Genomic DNA, 19,013 nt, shown 5'->3' with positions numbered 1-19,013 from the left:
ATCACTATATTTTCACAGGTAAGTAATCCTGATTTATTAAAAAATGTTCTCTTTTTAGTGCTTCACTCCCTGCTTCCTACAAATTAAATTACTGGAGGATTAAATCTCAAAATCATTTTGAAAATGTTCTTTGTTTTTATTCTTTCAAGTGATCTTTGCATTACATTTTTTACCACATGAGAAATGGAACCATAGAAAAACTCCAATACCACTGTTAGGAACACAGTGAGCAAAAAACAGATGAAGTACACAAAAATGAAAACAATGGAAAAGAATGTAAATTGTACTAACAAACAGCTTTGTAATAAACACAGCTCACGTCAATCCCATCCATTAGTAACAAATGTTTAGTTATATAATAAGTAACATTCTTATTGCAAGAGTCCCAAATTCAGATTATATCTTGCTGTCCAAGTGAACATGAACAGGCTGCCAAATCTGTTTGCATAAATGCCAGAGATCTCAAAAGTTTTGTCACTTGAACTGGAAAAAAAAAATGGAGGTAAAAGAACACATTTTTTTACCCTGCAAATGGGGCATATAGACGGACGGCTGTTTAATGGTCATAAATGGTCAGTTTTCAGAATGGAGAGACGTAAATAGTGGTGTCCCCCAGGGGTCTGTTCTGGGGCCAGTTCTATTCAACATATTCATAAATGATCTGGAAAAAGGGGTAAACAGTGAGGTGGCAAAATTTGCAGATGATACAAAATTACTAAAGATAGTTAAGAGCCAGGCAGACTGCAAAGAGCTACAAAAGGCTCTCTCAAAACTGGGAGACTGGGCAACAAAATGGCAGATGAAATTCAATGTTGATAAATGCAAAGTAATGCACATTGGAAAGCATAATTCCAACTATACATATAAAATGATGGGGTCTAAATTAGCTGTTACCACTCAAGAAAGAGATCTTGGAGTCACTGTGGATAGTTCTCTGAAAACATCCACTCAATGTGCAGCGGCAGTCAAAAAAGTGAACAGAATGCTGGGAATAATTAAGAAGGGGATAGATAACAGGACAGAAAATATCAGGGCCGCCCAGAGGATTCAGGGGCCTGGGGCAAAGTGGGGGAGCGACATAAAAAAAGGCGCCACCCGCTACGGCACTTGTATTCACTGGGCGGCGCACCGAGTCGGTAGTGGCGGTGGCGGCGGGTCCTTCACTTACTCTGAGTCTTCGGCAGCGGCGGCGGGTCCTCCACTCGCTCCGCATCTTCGGCAGCACTGAAGGACCCACCACCAAAGTGCCGCTGAAGACCCAGAGCGAGTGAAGGGCCCGCCACTGAAGTGCTGCTGAAGACCCGGACCGCCACCGGGTGAGTAGCCAGGGAAGGGATTCTCAGCCAGGGCTTGTGGGGCCCCTGTGGGGCCCGGGGCCTGGGGCAAATTGTCCCACTTGCCCCCACCCCCCCGGGAAGCCCTGGAAAATATCATGTTGCTGCTATATAAATCGATCGTATGCCCACATCTTGAATACTGTGTGCAGATGTGGTCGCCCCATCTCAAAAAAGATATATTGGAATTGGAAAAGGTTCAGAAAAGGGCAACAAAAATTATTAGGGGTATGGAACGACTTCCGTATGAGGAGAGATTAATAAGTCTGGGACTTCAGCTTGGAAAAGAGACGGCTAAGGGGAGGTATGATTGAGGTCTATAAAATCATGACTGGTGTAGAGAAAGTAGATAAGGAAGTGTTGTTTACTACTTCTCATAACACAAGAACTAGGGGTCACCAAATGAAATTAATAGGCAGCAGGATTAAAACAAATAAAAGGAAGTATTTCTTCACACAACGCATAGTCAACCTGTGGAACTCCTTGTCAGAGGATGTTGTGAAGGCCAAGACCATAACAGGGTTAAAAAAAGAACTAGATAAATTCATGGAGGATAGGTCCATCAATGGCTATTAGCCAGGATGGGCAGGAATGGTGTCCGTAGTCTGTTTTTTCCAGAAGCTGAGTATGAGCGACAGGCAGGGGCGGCTCTAGGCACCAGCAAACCAAGCTGTTGCCTAGGGCGGCCAAATCTAGGGGGCGGCAGGCTGGGCCGGTGGACCTGCCGCAGTCATGCCTGCGGGAGGTCCACCGGAGCCGCGGACGAGCGGACCTGCCGCAGGCATGACTGCGGAGGGGGCGCTTGTCCCGCGGCTCGGCTGGACCTCCCGCAGGCATGACTGCGGCAGCTCAAGCGGAGCCGCCGGACCCGCGAACCGTCCGCAGCCGTGCCCGCGGGAGGTCCGCTCGTCCCGGGGCTCCGGTGGACCTGCCGCGGGAGCTCAACCGGAGCCGCGGGAAGAGGGGACCCGCCGCGGGACCGAGGAAGGGCGGCGCAGCACACCGCGCTGCTTGGGGCAGCCTATTTTCTAGAGCCGCCCCTGGCGACAGGGGATGGATCACTTGATGATTACCTGTTAGGTTCATTCCCTCTGGAGTACCTGGCACTGGCCACTGTCGGAAGACAGGATACTGGGCTAGAACAGTGGTTCTCAAACTAGGGCCGCCGCTTGTTCAGGGAAAGCCCCTGTTGGGCCGGGCTGGTTTGTTTACCTGCCGCGTCCGCAGGTTTGGCCGATCACGGCTCCCACCAGCCACGGTTCACTGCTCCAGGCCAATGGGGGCTGTGGAAAGGGCAGCCAGCACATCCCTCGGCCCACGCCACTTCCCGCAGCCCCCATTGACCTGGAGCAGCAAACCGCGGCCAGTGGGAGCCGCGATCAGCTGAACCTGTGGATGCAGCAGATAAACAAACCGGCCTGGCCCGCCAGGGGCTTTCTCTGAACAAGCGGCAGCCCTAGTTTGAGAACCACTGGGCTAGAAGGACATTTGGTCTCACCCAGTAGGGCCATGCTTATGTTCTTATGTTTTGTTCTTAAAACTCTTTTCAGAAGAGCAATCCTTTTAGAGGTGGAGATTGGACACTAAATTCTGAGTACCATTGGAGGAGTTCTAAAGTAATTTGGATTAAAGAATGATACTATCTTTAAGGAAATTAGCCTTTCTGTCTCAGTCTCAGTGAAATTGTCCTTTGCTGCTGCTGTTCTTTTTATTTCTAGAGGCCACTGTGTGTTTCATTGAAGGGGGAAAAGGAGCTTTTGGAAGCCACTGACCATAAAAAAAAGGGGCACGTGGATTTTAATGAGTAAGACAGAGGTGACTGGGGAGCTGCTGGAAGCCAGTCACTTTCCGCAAACTCTTTGAAGATTTGTGTGTGCTCAGTTAGGAACACAAACACACAGGCAGAAAACACCTCCTCTAGGTTCTGATCCAGCCATTCTGTCTGCAGAAGATCACAGATGTTGGCTGGGCCTCTGGGAAAATGGAGCTGTCAGCCAGGCAGAGCTCAGCAACCAGCTCCTGACCTCTTTAAAATTCCTCCCTTACTGACTTACATGCAGAGAAGCCACTCCTGATGTGATGGAGACGGATGCTCAGTGGATCCCCTAACATCATTCCCTGACATGGAGGGAGGTGGTTGCAGGATACTTTGTGTTTTTTACCTGGGGGTCAGGTTCTTCAGCTGCACAAGTCATTTAATTGTTCGGATGGATGAAAATATTTCTATTATCTGCAGCTTACTGCATGCTTGACATGTGTGTCCTTTGCAAATGTTGCCCTAAATGTCAGCATGATATAATGAGTTTGCTATTAAAGGGTTAATGTAAGATGGCAGATCTACTTACTGTGCACAGTTCCTGTTGCCTGAATTTGCTGATGTATACGATAGCCCACAAGGACATTTTATGAGATAACCTTGAAAGGACAAAATAGAAGAAGAATCTCGATGAAAGGGATAGCTATGTGTTCTCATTAGCTCGATAGCTATACACCTCATACACAGCCAAATTTCTTTATTGTTCTTCAAAATGCACAATGAAGTTGCTTGTCAGGTGTGTATGCAAGGTACATGTATTAGTTTTATTACTGAAAATCTTGGTTCTTTTGCTTTGTTTCCAGTGGATCCATCCCAATAGAATAAAAGTGGGGAAATGAGCTGTTTAGGACCACATAGTACTGTTATGTCCTTGGGGCAGCCGGTGTAGGAAGCAATCACTTGAGGCCAGAGAGCAGGCAGCTAACCAAAACCTCCATTTTATTTACAGATATACAGAGAGCTCACTCAGCTGGTTGAAACCGGCTGAGCTAACCCATAATAATCTAACTCAGTTGCCATAGCAACAAAAACCATGACAACCAAATACACAACAAGTACCTTTTGACATTAGCACAACATTCCTGTGGATGTCAAAGAGTTTTCCACACATGGACTATGAGTACTGTGTGGCCTGTACTGATGTCGGTAACTGTCACAATGTCTGTGATTCTTACATAAGAGAAAAGAGTTTGAAATATTGGCTCTGATCATTAATGAGGAGATCCAGTATTCTGCCTCCAGCAGTAGCAATACTCCCAAGGGAAGCAAAATACAAAATAAAACCAAGCACACGGATGGCGAAGGTACATAAGGGAATTCCTTTCTGTGTCTCACTAATCCATATCTTCCTCTGCTTTGCTGGGAGTTATCATTAGGATCCTATTTTCCCTGCTGCAAACACGGCGAACTTGCCATCATCCTTAAAATACTTTAAACTCCTTTGGTACTGGAATTAGGCTTTTAAAAAATGGCATGGTCTATATTCCATAGGGCAGCTCTCTGGGAGTTAGGAGTCCGGATCCTATTCCAGCCTTTTCCACTGATTTGCTTATTGATTTTGTACTAGTCCACTTCGTTTTGCTTCACCAAAACTGAAATCCAACTGTGATGCAATTTCCCCAGCTGTAAAATGAGGTCATAATGCTTACCCACCTTTATATATTGGTGTGAGATCTGCAAAAAGACTCCTACAAGTGCGAAGTTTTATTTTAACGCTTCTCCATTAAGATTTATTCCCCAGCTGGGTCAATATGATCCGATAGTCAATATTATCTTCTCCATCCCCTACTTCCCATTGATAGCTATTACACAGTGTTATCCCTGAGCTTGTACTCAGTGCAATTCTTAATGCCCCGTTTCCATGAAGATTTCAGATCCTCTGAGCCACCTCTAACACTGGCCCATATATCTATAGCAGGTGCACATCTGACATGTTTTGTCCTTTCGACAGGCTACACAGACTCTCCTGTTCTCCTGTTTGCATTGCATTGTTCCCGCCAGCTTCCTGTCACAGGTGCACTCATTGAACACCTGTGTATTCCTTCTCTAAGGTGGATAGAGATCCTGCAAATACTAGTTCCATTTATTTCTTTCTTTGAAAAAAAAGCATGTCAGTTTTTCCTTTTTTCACTGTACTGTCCTTTGGGTCAGCTACTGTGAGTATAGGCATCTCAGTGGTTTCTGTTTAAAGGCTGCTCCTTCTTTGCCAGGTGTGAGGTTTGACCTCTTGCGCTGATTTGCCTTCATACATTGTCCACCCTTGTAGGTGCAGTGTCTCATTGAAAAGCTACCCGTCCTGTTCACGTACGTCCTCTGCACCTGACTAGACACCCTGCAATTTTCCCACTCCCTCACCCTCTCAATGTCAAGCTTTCAGCTTGTTCTCTATTACCGCACAGCAAGAGGCCTGTTGTCAAATGGTTTTATTGGTACAAAGAAGTGAAGCTAAATGCTTCTAATCCTTTCAGGGTATGAAGACAGCTCAGAAGAGGCCGTCCCTTTTAGCAGGACAAAACATCTTTTATTTTAAACAATTGATCCCTTTTTTTGTTTGTTAGTTTACTGGAGGAACATGGAACTGGCACCTTTCCTGCTGAACTGCTCATCAGCTTGGTTCTTAGCTTAAGAAAACAAAACCCAAATCCATTTCCTGGCCCATACAAAATTATAGGGTCTAAATTAGCTGTTACTTCTCAAGAAAGAGATCTTGGAGTCATTGTGGACATAGGCGCCGACTCCGTGGGTGCTCCAGGCTGGAGCACCCATGGGGAAAAATTAGGTGGGTGCTCTGAACCCACCGTCAGCCAAGCTCCCCTCTCCCCTGCCCCACCTCCTCCCCTGAGCGCACCGCATCCCCGTTCCTCCGCTTACCTCACAGCGCTTCCCGCCTGCCCACTGCCAAACAGCTGTTAGCACGCTCCGGGAGGGACGGGGAGGAGCGGGAATGTGGCGCACTTGGGGAGGAGGCGGGGAAGAGGAGGGGATTTGGGGAAGGGGTTGGAATAGGGGCAGGGAGGGGGTGGAGTTGGGGCGGGGACTTTGGGGAAGGGGTTGGAATGGGGGCAGGGTGGGGTGGGAAGGGGCAGAGCAGGGGCGGGGCCTCATGGAAGGGGTGGAGTGGGGCCGGGGCCAGAGGGGGGTCGAGATCCCGCGGGAAAGAGGGGAAGTCAGCACCTATGATTGTGGATAGTTCTCTGAAAACATCTGCTTAGTGTGCAGTGGCAGTCAAAAAAGCGAACAATGTTAGGAACCATTAGGAAAGAGATAACTAATAAGACCAAAAATATAATGCCACTATATAACTCATGGTATGCCTTTGAATACAGCATGTCGTTCTGGTCACCCCATCTCAAAAAAAATAATATAAATTTGGAAAAAGTACAGAGAAGGGCAACACAAATGATAAAGGTTATGGAACAGCTTCCATATGAGGAGAGATTAAGAATACTGGGACTGTGCATCTTGGAAAAGAGATGACTAAGGGGAGATATGACAGAGGTCTATAAAATCATGAATGGGGTGGAGAAAGTGAATTTACTCCTTCACATAACACGTGAAGCGAGGGTCACCCAATGAGTTTCAAACCTGATGGGTTTCAAACCAAACATAAGGAAGTTCTTCATCACAAAACATACAGTCAACCTGTGGAACTCAAGGGATGTTGTGAAAGCTAAAAGTATATGGGGTTCAAAAAAGAATTATATAAGTTCATCCAGGATAGTGGATGGCTATTAGCCAAGATGGTCAGGGACACAACCCTATGCTCTGTCCTTAAACCTCTGACTGCTAGAAGCTGGGACTAGACGACAGGCTGGATCAGTCAATAAATTGCCCTGTTCTGTTCACTTCCTCTGAAGCATCTGCCATTGACCACTGTTGGAAGACAAGATGCTGGGCTAGATGGACCCTTTGTCTGACCCAGTATGGCCCTTATTATGTTCTCTCTTCCTGTAATTCACACTCACTGTAATTCCTCTTGGTCTTTTTTGTTGTCTCTCCAGTGACCCCCACTTCCGAGATGTACCATGGCTCACCTCACAACCAGCTCAGTGGGCACCAAAATTGCTAGGAACAGAAAAATCCAGCCTCCATTTTGGGGAGTCTTGTTAACTTTTCATTTTTTTGTAATGCAGGAAGAAATTGAATAGGCATGTTGGATCTCTGGATTTACTGTGACGAGTGAAAGTGAAGTGACTTAGGTCTCTGAGCTAAAAAGGATGCACCAAAGCTACTATTGGCAAAGGGAACAAAAGTCAGAGATCCGATTCATGTAGTTTTGGGTTTGCAAATTGTGTTTTAGGGCTGAAATCTGGGGCCTATAGTCCAAGCCCAAATAGCATGTGCAATTTTTAAGAGGGGAGAAGATAAATTAAGTTGCTGGCTCAAGCCATAGGATTTGGCTCCAGATCCAGTTTCTGAATCTCATCTCAAAGTTCCAAGGTGTTTGGAGACAGGGATATGTTTTTGCCCACCATACAGCATGAGTTTGTCAATCTCTCAGGTCAGAGTCAATGTGCTGTAATGGGGATTTCCACAGGATTTGTAGGCATTGCTAACTTTCTCTGCAGGATTTTTCAGAGAAAGACAATGTGCCTGATGCACTTATGAAAACCAGGAGGAACTCCCTGGAAGCCAATCAAGTTACACTGGTGTAAAACTGATATAAGTGAGAGGAGAATCAGGCATGAGCTGAGGGATGGATGGAGAGCCAATGTCTGTTTAAGGAAAGGAAAATCTGGATCAGTGTTCCAAGGCCTATGACAATGAGCAGGGCAAGATGGAGCAGCAAGGGCCATGTTTCTGAAATGATGACTGAGCAGAGCTGGGAGGAACTGAATGTGTTTGTATGTTCTAGGCTCAGTGCTGACATCCATCTTATATGTGGCATCAGGGCATTTGCACTGTGGACATCTTTGGAAATCCTCCAGGAAATCCTCCTAGAGTTTGGGTTGGGAACTTCTGGTTCTAATGTCTGGAAACAAATTTTTAAAACAATTTTATGGTGGTTTGTAATTTTTTTCCAGTTGTTATGAGGATATTAGAGAACATTCCTCTCCTCTTAATTGTCTTGTTATAATATAAAAAATAGAACCTACCTCATTTTAATCTGGCTGAGGTTTTGAGTTTCTTCTAAAGCCAGCTCAGCATGAGCCTCCAATGGACAGTTCTGGGATTGCTCTCCGGAGCCTGATCCAAATGCAAAGTATATTTAGTTAAGCACAGAGATTGTCAGGCCTCATTTCTTAAATTTGAATGTCTCAAATTTTTAGTGCCTAATTTGACACACTTTGGGCCTTGAATTAGAGTTGTGAGTGGTGAGCTGCTCTTAAAATCAGTCCCAAAGTGTTTTGAATTGTCTTCCCAAAATTAGTGGATGCTTGAAAATTTAGACGTAATTGACTTATCCAAGATTACAGAATAAATCAGAATCAGAAGCAACAACAGAAGCCATTAGTTCTGAGTCACAATCACAACACCTTTCTTCTGACCACTAGCTACATGCCCTTGCTTACAAGGCATGGAACAGACATTATGTTCCTGAGTCTATGGTTCTTACATGATAAACATCAAATAGCAAAACTGTGCTGTTACAAAAACATAGACTATCAATCAATCAACTAGCTACTGCTTGGTATACCATTGATTATTAGAACCTGATGCCTTTTAGAGGCTTTAGGCCCAAGCATATTTCTTGTGTGTGCAGCCTCAAAAAGCTGAAATAGCCCTTCGGGAAGGAAAGGGCTGCCAAGGAACACAGGGCTGTGGGTCTTCTCCAAGCCATTAAGTTTTTGAAAGCTTTGCACAAGCAGCAGAGAGGCTGGCAATATCAGTTTGCAACCGTATTCATTGCCTAGCATAAGTCTGGTTTTCAAGGCAACAGTTTTAGATGTATCAGATGCCTGGCCGCATTAGACAATGTTATTTCAGAAGCTTCTCTCTGTGGGTTTAACCCATCTTAAGGGCGTCCCTTCCAAGCAAGTTAATTGGGGCATAATACTGTGGTCTCCTGGCATGAGCCTATGTTACAGCTTTCCACGGGAAGTGTGCAACAAAACCTCCTTGGCCCATCTTTGGTACAGCCGCAATCACATTGCATATAAGAAAGCTGTAGTCTATACCTGAATGTGTCAGACTGAGGTTATCTGTTACTATTACCCCATGTCCAAGATGAGTGTCAAACGAAACCATCTGTGAGAAGGTGATGAAAATATTTCTATCCCCGGCTCTTCAGCTCTCTACTCAGTCTCCCAGACTCCCACTCCTTGCTCTTTTGTTGTCTCTCGCCAACCGCTTTCTTCCATGTAATGATGTGTTGGTGTTCTTCCATCATTTTAAGACTGAAGTCCCCACAGAGCCACACTAGTCAGCTGACATTCAGTATTTCTGGAGGAGATCAATACAAGTTGTTTAGCTGGTCTTTGGATGACCTTTCTTGTCGTCCCTGAGGAAAGTGAGAGCCGCAAGAGATGGACTTGCCCCTTTGGCATATGGCTAATGACAGCTATTGGCTTGAATGAAACTTTGCCTTGTCTATAATTACCCACATTGTTTAGGCACTCCTTCCCTGGACATTTCTGAAGGTTTAGTAATCTCTTATTTCACTTACTGGATCCTCTTCCACTTAGGCTTCCTCCTTCTCTAGAGAATTCCACCAAGGCTGTCCATAGTTTAATTTCACTTTCACATTCATCTGAGAACTCATTTCTCATCCATTCTTCATGCATTTGGCTGTTAATGGAGACAGGTTCCCCAGCGTCTAATCCCCCTGAAAGGTCTCCACTTCCTCCTGTGTCAGACCTGCCCAGAGGCTGCTGAGCAGATAATGCTAAGGACAGGGTCTCCATCTTTCCATGTGAAACTGGAGTTGCCTTTGCATCTCAACAGCACCTTTTAATACATGATTATTGATCACTCCTTATCCTTCAGGTCATACATGGATCAGAAGGAGATTCCCACCACTATTGTTAAGAGTACTGTGCAATTAGAAACATTCCACAGGTTTAACTCTTTCCTCTGAAGCAGCACTATAGGCCACTGCCAGAGGCAGGATACTGGACTAGCAGGATCATTGGTGTATATAGGTATGGCAGGCTCCTACGACTCCTTGTCCTATGTGACAAGGGGCCATAAGAGCCATATGTGGGGCTATTTGCATGTGGTGGCAAATGTTTCTACATTAAAGGGGTTAAGGAGTTGTATTTAAGAAAGCCCCATTGTTCTGGTCCTTTCTGTTCTAGAAGGTCAGTGTCTGCGATGCACTAAGGGGCAAGAGAAGTTAAAGGAGGAAAAACTGGGGTGGGGCGGGAATCTTCATGTTTCTGTCAGGGCCATGAGGGAGTCAGAGCTGTGAAGCTGATTAAGGGACAGACCAGCTCAGCTACTTCACATGTCATACTCCATTAACTGCAGAATGTGCATCTTATGTTGTCCTTCATGTTTCACACAAAACCTAAGCATGACACACCTCTCCTCTTCTGTCATGCTTTTTTCTTTTATTTTTTATGAGGCAGCAAAAACCTCCCCTCTGAGGCTTGCGGTGCCGGTGCCATTTTGTTTGTGGAGGCAGGTAAAAGGAGAATGGTCCTTTCCTTTTATTGTTCTGAAATGGTTTATCTGAAGCTGGATATTTATTAAATAATCCTCATTCAGCTCCACAGAAATCCTACGGAGATGGGAGGTCGGGAGAAGAACTGTCAAGAGCTTCTGGGCAGTAGCACAGCAAGAACAGTGGCAAGTATTATAACACCAGCAGGAAAATCACTATCCCCCATGGCATGTGTTACAACCAGCACCACCATTAAGTAAGCTTTGAGCCAATGATGGGAAGCTGTGATGGGGTGTACCAACCCTGCACTGGCCCAGAAAGGGTTAACCATGCAATTTGAGCCCAGGAGGCCATGCCCCCGACCCTTGCTGGGCATGCGCCAATTGGAAGCAGTATATAAAAGGAGACGGCTCAGCTCAGTCTGGGTGGACTGAGGAGGAGAGTGGATCATGCTTCCTGTGGAGGCTGAACATGCTGAATCCATGGCAGGATCCCAGTTGACCAGGCAAATGGAGGGCTGCTAACTCCAGAAGAACTGCAGGATCCGGCAGCAAGGGCAGAAAGTGACCCACCACATTGAGAGGGAAGCCTGAACCTGAAACCAGGACTCCTGGATCCACAGGGCCCTGGGTTGGGCCTTGGTGGGCCTGGGTCTCCTACTCCTTTCTGTGCTGGCCACTAGGCCTTGCTGCCCGGAGAACAAAGGCAGCCCTGTAGACTCTGGCTGCTAGACTTCGCTGCCCAGAGGACAAGGGCAGCTCTGTTGGCTGTGGTTGCTACACCTCACGGCCCGAAGGTGAGGAGCCACCATCACCAGAAGGAGATGATCCATCCTTTCCTTCCCCTGATGGCCTGATAACCTGCGACAGAAGCCTTCAGATTTAATACTTTCTTTGCCCAAAAGATGGAATTATATGTGCACACACATACACATGTAAGCCATGAAGTCTCTGTGTGCATAGGCCCAGCTACATTGTATTGTTAAATGTACTTAAAGCCTCTGGACATGCTAGATTTCTGAGTGAATAACTTCTTACAGTAGCCTTTGCATTTCAGGGCAATTGTACATTGCTCGGGTGGTTATAGCCACCCAACCATTGTCTTCCTGCCTTGTAACACCACCTAAGCCACGTTATAAGCAACCAAATAATAAGGTACCGCTAGTTATGTTTTAGCTCTACATGTGTGTGTGTAACTTTTATTGTTTGAATGGTACTTTAACATGAGAGTAGACAGAGTCATTGTCACTTGAATCAAACAGTGACTTGTGCTATTTAGTAATTAAACCTTTGGAATCTTGTGAATAAAGCATCACTTCTTAAATGACTTTTATGTCCAGTCTCTGGGCAAGTCTAGATTAACCATTAACAATGGGCAGATTAACCATTAACAATGAAAATGAAAAAAATATTTTACCCTTCCACGGTACGTCAGTAGAAAGAGCACGTGGCCCTTTATTAATATTATCCCCATTTTACAGATGAAGAAACTGAAGCATACAGACTTTAAATTGTTTGCCCAAGGTCAAAAAAACAGGAGTAGAAGCCAGGTGGAATGCTGATGTCAGTGTGAAAGGTGAGAGCACAGCACAGTGGAGGTCTCAGAGGAGGAGAAAGTCAGAGCTTTCCCATGGACTGGTGTGAATCCTGATACTGGGACCTGACTTCAGTTCGTTTGGTGGGGTTGGCATGCTGTACTAGAGGAAGAAAATCTGGCAGACAGGGGACTGCAGTTGACAAAAGGTTCAGTTTATGGAGCAGAATTTGATGCTGATAAAGTGTGCAGTGTTATTGTAACTGTGTTGGTCCCAGGATATTAGGAGACAAGGTGAGTGAGGTAATATCTCTGATTGGACCAACTTCTGTTGCTGAGAGACACAAGATTTTGAGCTACACAGAGCTCTTCCTCAGGTCTGGACTTGATGATGATAAGAAGTGAGTCTTAATAAAGTCATAAGAGTTTATTAAAACGTGGTAGTTGGAGCCCCAAACTGGTATGTTTTAAACCAGCCACTTTCTAGAAATCTTTACACCAAGAAGGGCAACTAAAGCAAGACAAACACAAAATGTTTGTTTCCTAAAGGCCATATTAACCTCTTCGGTGCAGCGTTAGGCATCAGCTACATGACACAAAACAAATGTGCAGTGCTGACTCGTGTACCTGGATCACAACCTCTTTTTTCAGAGTTCTGGGTGTGCCAATGAGCAACAAGGGGGCTGTGGTTAGCCAGACAGGTGCTAAATGGATTATTTGTCATTCTCTTTTATTAGCATGCACCGCATGCTGTGGAAGTACTCCACTGCAGCAGAGGTGGGTTCTAATCTTGGTTTCAAAGCACAAGTGGAAAATGAGTTTGCTGTGTCTCAGCCTGGTCCTCAATTATTTTCCAGCTAACCAGGGGGATTGTTTTACAGCATGAACAAACACAGATACCATAGGCCCAGCTGCAGACAGCTACGATTGGGTTAGTAAATCAATTCTATTAAAACTAAATAGCTGCAGATGTCTATTTTGAATCAGGTGGATCTGGGCCAAGGATTAGAATTTCTGCACTGGCAGCACTCATAATGTGAAGAAAACAAAGTAAACCCAAAAAGCCCTCTCCTTCATCTGAACTCCAAGAAAGCAGAGAGGGGCCAGCAGAGCTGAGCTGTAACCCAAATACAGAAAGACAAGCTAAAGCTGAAGGTCATTAGCAGCGATCTAAAGGGAGGCTCAGGTTAGCTAACAGTTATTGTTGCAGCTCCGGTGAAACCAGATAGGTGCTAACCTGAAAAGGGAACATTACACTGATTTGTAAGGAACAACGAAGTGTTAATAGAAAAGTTTCCTGAGCACAGGGAACTACCTTAACTAATATAGGCAGAGGGTACACCGGAATGCATGTACCATACGAACTACTGTGCAAACTACTAAAAAGCTACATGCAAAATGTTTGACAGCTAGAAAAAGGTGAATAGCTTTAACTCCCATTAAAGTCGGGGGGAGTTAAGGGCACTCAGCACCTTGGAAGATCAGGCCTGACATGAGTAGAAGAACAATCCCTTCTCACACATAATGCAGTGGGATTTTCCGTGTCAGTAGAACGTCTTTTTCTGTTGAGGGACTGGTGGAAGAGGCAAAGAATGGGTGGATTTCTTCTGAGCCTCTTTGGCTCAGCATCTCCCTTACTTCCATCATCCTTCCCTCATTATTATTATTTGTATTACAGTAGCGCCTAGTAGCTGCAGTCATGGATTACGTCCCCACTGTGCTAGGTGCGTGACAAACACAGAACAAAAAGGAGGCCAACTTTCCCTCCAGCTAATGGCTGGATGTGGCTCTCTCTGTAGTCCATTAATGCCGCTTTTGCATCAGCTGGGGGGAGCACTGGAGAGTGGGTGGGAATTAGTCCCAGACCTGGGATAATGTTGAGGGTTTTTTTTATAAATAGGGAATCAGAGCAGCCAAACCTGGTGCAAGGGGTGAAAACTCAAGGGGCCGTATACCTGTCATACAAGGTCTCTGAGCAACGGTAAGCAATCCTGTGTTGTGCTCCATAAACTCTATTTGGTTTTGGAGACTGATTTCAGTTTATTTTATTTGACATCTGCCAGTAAGATGTAAGGAAACTGATATATTATTCGCAGGGTAGCTTGGCTCAGATCCCATGTCTTTACTCATATTCCTGCCATGTTCCCAATTTTTCCAGCTGAGTTTGAAAAAGGCACATGACAGTCAAGCGACTTGTCCAGGATCACAGAGTAAGTACTTGGCTCATCCCAGGATTGTCCTTTTTCACAGTTCTTCACTGTAACTAAAGGGGAGAACCTCAAAGCACAGCTGTCATGTACTGTAAGTACTGTAAAGTGTTAGACTTGGGCCTAATGGAAAGGGGCAGAGAGAGCACATTTTAAAAGCAAAGCAGTAATCAGCTATGTATAAAAATACGTGACTACGTATAAGTAGTAACAGACAGTGGCCAATCAGGGAAAGAAAGAAAAGAGATGGATGCTGATGACAGCGACAGCAATAGCTGTAGTATTACACCTTGGGCAGGGAAACTACAGAATGGTCCAAGGCACAAACAGTAACTAGGGAAAGTGAGAAGCCACTTGATGTGCAACATATTTCTTCTGCCAGTGGTGACACTGCAGGATCATTTACAGTATCCCCTGCCACTGCCTTCCTAAAAAAGAAAAAAGTGTCCCCCATCAAAATGAATAAAAGATCTGTGGTATGAGGTATCCGAGGGGTAGCGGTGTTAGTCTGTATCCACAAAAACAACGAGGAGTCCAGTGGCACCTTAAAGGCTAACGGATTTATTTGGGCATAAGCTTTCATGGGTAAAAACCCCACTTCTTCAGATGCATGGAGATATGAGGTGTATGAGGCTCCCATGTTGAGGCCCACAGACATATTCATGGCATTTTGATATACCTCTGTACAGTGCTACTGTGCCTGGTGTTGGTGGCAGTAGCAGCATTCCTGGAGATAGTCTAGATCCTGAATCTCAAGAATAATTTATATTCTGGAGACCTGATTCTCACAAGCTCTTCCACCTGGGTTGAACCCTACATCCCTGGAGAGCACCATTTGCTTCAATAGTGTAGTTCTGAGCCGACGACTGCCTTCAAGGTGCTCCAAGCTGCCCCTGCCAATCAGCTTGTAGGATCAGGGCCTTGACCTGTAAACTGAAATTGATGAACTGGGTTAGGATGGGGGGATGGAAGAGGAAAAGAAAGAAAAATATGCTGAAGGCTCTTCCCCTGATAGAGTAAAAGAGGAATAAGAGGGGAATTGTCCTGGGTGGAGGATGGGAAGCCACATATCCTGCTCCCTAAAAAAGTGACTCCAAGACAAAAGAAAGGTCAGGGCAGTGATGCTTATAGCCCATTGCCAAGAGCTGTCCCACCTGAATGTGAAAGTAAAAGCTCATCAACATTTAAGGGAAGAAACATTTTCTACCTGATGCAGAAGATGTCTCCAAGATTGTTTGCTGCAGCACAAGGAAAGAGATCTGTGAGGTTTGATAGCATATGTCAAAAGCATATTGCCAGTATAACCTGGTTGCACTGGAGAAAAAGGTGGAGCCTTGAGAGGTGACTGTCCTGACAAATACAGTACATCCCAGCATAGGCGCCGACTTCTGCTCCCACAGGTGGGTGCTTGACTGCCCCCGGCCCCGCTCCGACTCCACCCCTGCCCTGCCCCCATTCCAACCCCTTCCCCAAAGTCCCCGCCCCAACTCCACCCCCTACCTGCCCCCATTCCGACTCCTTCCCCAAATCCTGGCCCTGGCCCCGCCTCTTCCCCGCCTTCTCCCCTGAGCGTGCCATGTTCCCACTCCTTCCACTCCCTCCCAGCATGCTGCCAAACAGCTGTTTGGCAGCATCAAGGCGGGAAGCGCTGTGAGGTAGGCAGAGGAGCGGGTACGTGGCATGCTCAGGGGAGGAGGCAGAGGAGGAGGTGGGGCATGTAGGGGGAGCTTGGCTGCTGGTGGATGCAGAGCACCTACTAATTTTTCCCCGTAGGTGCTCCAGCCCCGGAGCACCCATGGAGTCAGCACGTATGCATCCCAGTGATTCCTTTGGAGTTCAGAATCCATAGTCAATGAACAGTTAATTGTGAGACAGACCGCAGACAGCAAAGTACCAGCACAATGATTGTCAGTGCAATAGCCATTCTCTTTGGCTCATAACAGGGGGTTCATGCAGATTCATTGCTGTGGCTTAATATATCATTTGGAGCACATTTTGCAGTATACATAATGATTCATCTGTGCCCAGCTTCATAAAAAAAACATTCCTTAAGAGAGAGAGAGAGACAGTGAGGGCAATATATGGTCACATAAAAAGCAGAATGTGAACAAATGAACACATCGCTCAGTGGGTGTCATTCCAAGAAATATCTCACTCAGCTCCAGGTTTCTGAAATCTAAATGCCCCTGACAGCTTCTTGGAGTTTAAAAAGGGTTACAGGGCAGCCAACCCACTATCAAAGCTTCAAGACCAAATGACTGTGTGGTGTTAACTCCTAAAGTCTGCCTTCACATCCCTCTCCACAACCCTGGTTTTTTTATGATCATTGACAATGGAGACTACATTGTGAGATCAGAGAATGATAGCTGACTATACAACTGCCACGTTGCCTGCTCTGGCTGAATTTGGTGGTGCAAGACATTCTGAAGAGATATGACAGCATTCAATAGCTTATGACAGTCGGTAATAATTGTATACATATCCGTGTACACACATGCACACACACGTGTGTGTATACACACATCTGCCCCTTTGCCCCCTCATGTCTGTGTCACTCAGTAATAGCCTGTAAATGCCTTGGAAAAGTGCATGAGAATACTCACTTGGCCCTAATGAAGGGCTCAATCCTGCATCCCTTGAAGTCAATGGGAATGCTTTTATTGGCTCCTGTGGGAGCAGGAGCAGGACCCAAAACATGTCAAATTAATGTGACTTGATGCTAGGCTAGATGGAAAGGTTGCTGGAACATCACAAACCCATGCAAGTATGCCTAGGAGTACAAGCAGTTGGCAGAGGTCTAGGGAGTGGATTTAGAAGCTTTGGTTTCTTCTTACTACATGGCAGTCTGCTACAGACAATTTGGATGCATGATCCCAACAAAGCTTGTTTGGAAAGCATCAATTGCTATTATTCCTCTCCAGTTCCCGCACTCCTGCCTCTGCCAACAGACACAGCACTCTGGGAACTCAAATATAATGCGTTTATTCTGATGCTCATATCAGAAGTATGCAGGAAAAAAGAAAAGTACAGAACCACGAGGAAGCATTGTGATTTGACTGCTAAGAGGAGAGGGTTCCAATCCTGTCACTGGTCACACAGGACGATGAGTTTGCATAATCTTATTTCTGTCCCCATCATAAAATTACAGTGAAATTACATTTTGCATTGTTTCCTTTACTGTTTGTGGTTGTGTGACATCCTCTGATTTTTGCTTGAAAAGCAGGTTTCATGATGCAATTTGGTAGCGCAACAGGAAGGGAAAATACATGCTTTCAAAGGCAATAATATTAGACTCTATTCTCTCCACTGTTCCCCTTCATATTGTATATTTCAGATTTTACATCATTTAAAACCATCTCCCCATATAGGACAAAACAGGTAAAAATATTAAGTTTATTTACAAAATGCCTCATCCGGCATTTGTTCCCCTAAATGACTCCCAATATCAGTGATGATAAACACTGGGAAATATTCACTAGGTATACTTATTCTCAAACTGCCGGTACAAATTATTTGTACAGAATTCAGCTTTCAGCCCCAGTAACATGAGTGTCCAACTAGTTATAGATTCTCCTGTGTTAGCCATTTGACAAGCATTGGTCTCATCAACGTATTAACATTAAACTAAAACAATAACACTGTAAGTATACAAAACCAATAAAAAATGCTGGGGCATTTTGGCCCACTGTAGACAAAACCAAACATCAATGGTAGAAGATTTTAAAGTGAGAAATAATAATACTTAGCACTTTATAGAAGTGAGGGAAGGCTATGTAAACATTAGCTAATTAAACTTTACATTACGCCTGAGGTAGGCAAATAATTATTGTTACTCCCAGTTCACTTGAGAGCTGGGGTGTGGCTACTCAAGGACACATGGGAAGGTAGTGGCACAGCCAGAATTAGAAATCCCTCCTTTTCCTAAGCCTGACTGAGCTCTGACAGCAAACGCTTTCATGCTGACAAGAAAGGGAATTCCAGAGCTCATTACTGATTGCTGAGAGTGCTCATCCAGTGATTGTCAACAGGGCTCACAGCTGATCGCAGCCATTGTGATGGTGCACAGGGAGAAAGGCACCTCTCTAGGTAGCTCGGGTCCAAACCATTTGGGTTTACATATATTCACTTATGCACATGCTTATATGTTATGTTGTGGGTTATGGACTAGCTAGAAAGTAAATCTCAGTGAAAATGAGAGATGTTTCATTCTGGTGTTCACAAAACTGTTTAAAGCTGTATTGTACTGGATTATTTAGTATTTAATATTCATTGTGTTGGTTTCACAGATTTCTTTGAGGAAACTTTACTCAGGCACCATTCTTCTCAGTTGCTCTGGTAGCATAAAAAGTATGTTAGTATCCCTTTAAATGCAGCAGGCTGAAGTTGGGATGAATTCAGCCTGAACATGGCTCAGTCATTTGCTGAAAGAAGTAAAAGAGAGAACGCCACAGGGCCGCCAACCCACCACTGTTGCTGTTTCCTTTTTTAATACTGATAATTAGCCCCCATGCATCTCATGCTAGTTGAAGCTAAAGGAATTAACAATAGTAATTGCTTTGTGGGTTGGAATTTGTGTC

Source organism: Mauremys mutica, chromosome 8 (genome assembly GCF_020497125.1).
Source record: "Mauremys mutica isolate MM-2020 ecotype Southern chromosome 8, ASM2049712v1, whole genome shotgun sequence".
Lineage (NCBI taxonomy): Eukaryota > Metazoa > Chordata > Testudines > Geoemydidae > Mauremys > Mauremys mutica.
Note: the sequence above shows the minus strand (reverse complement) of the source record.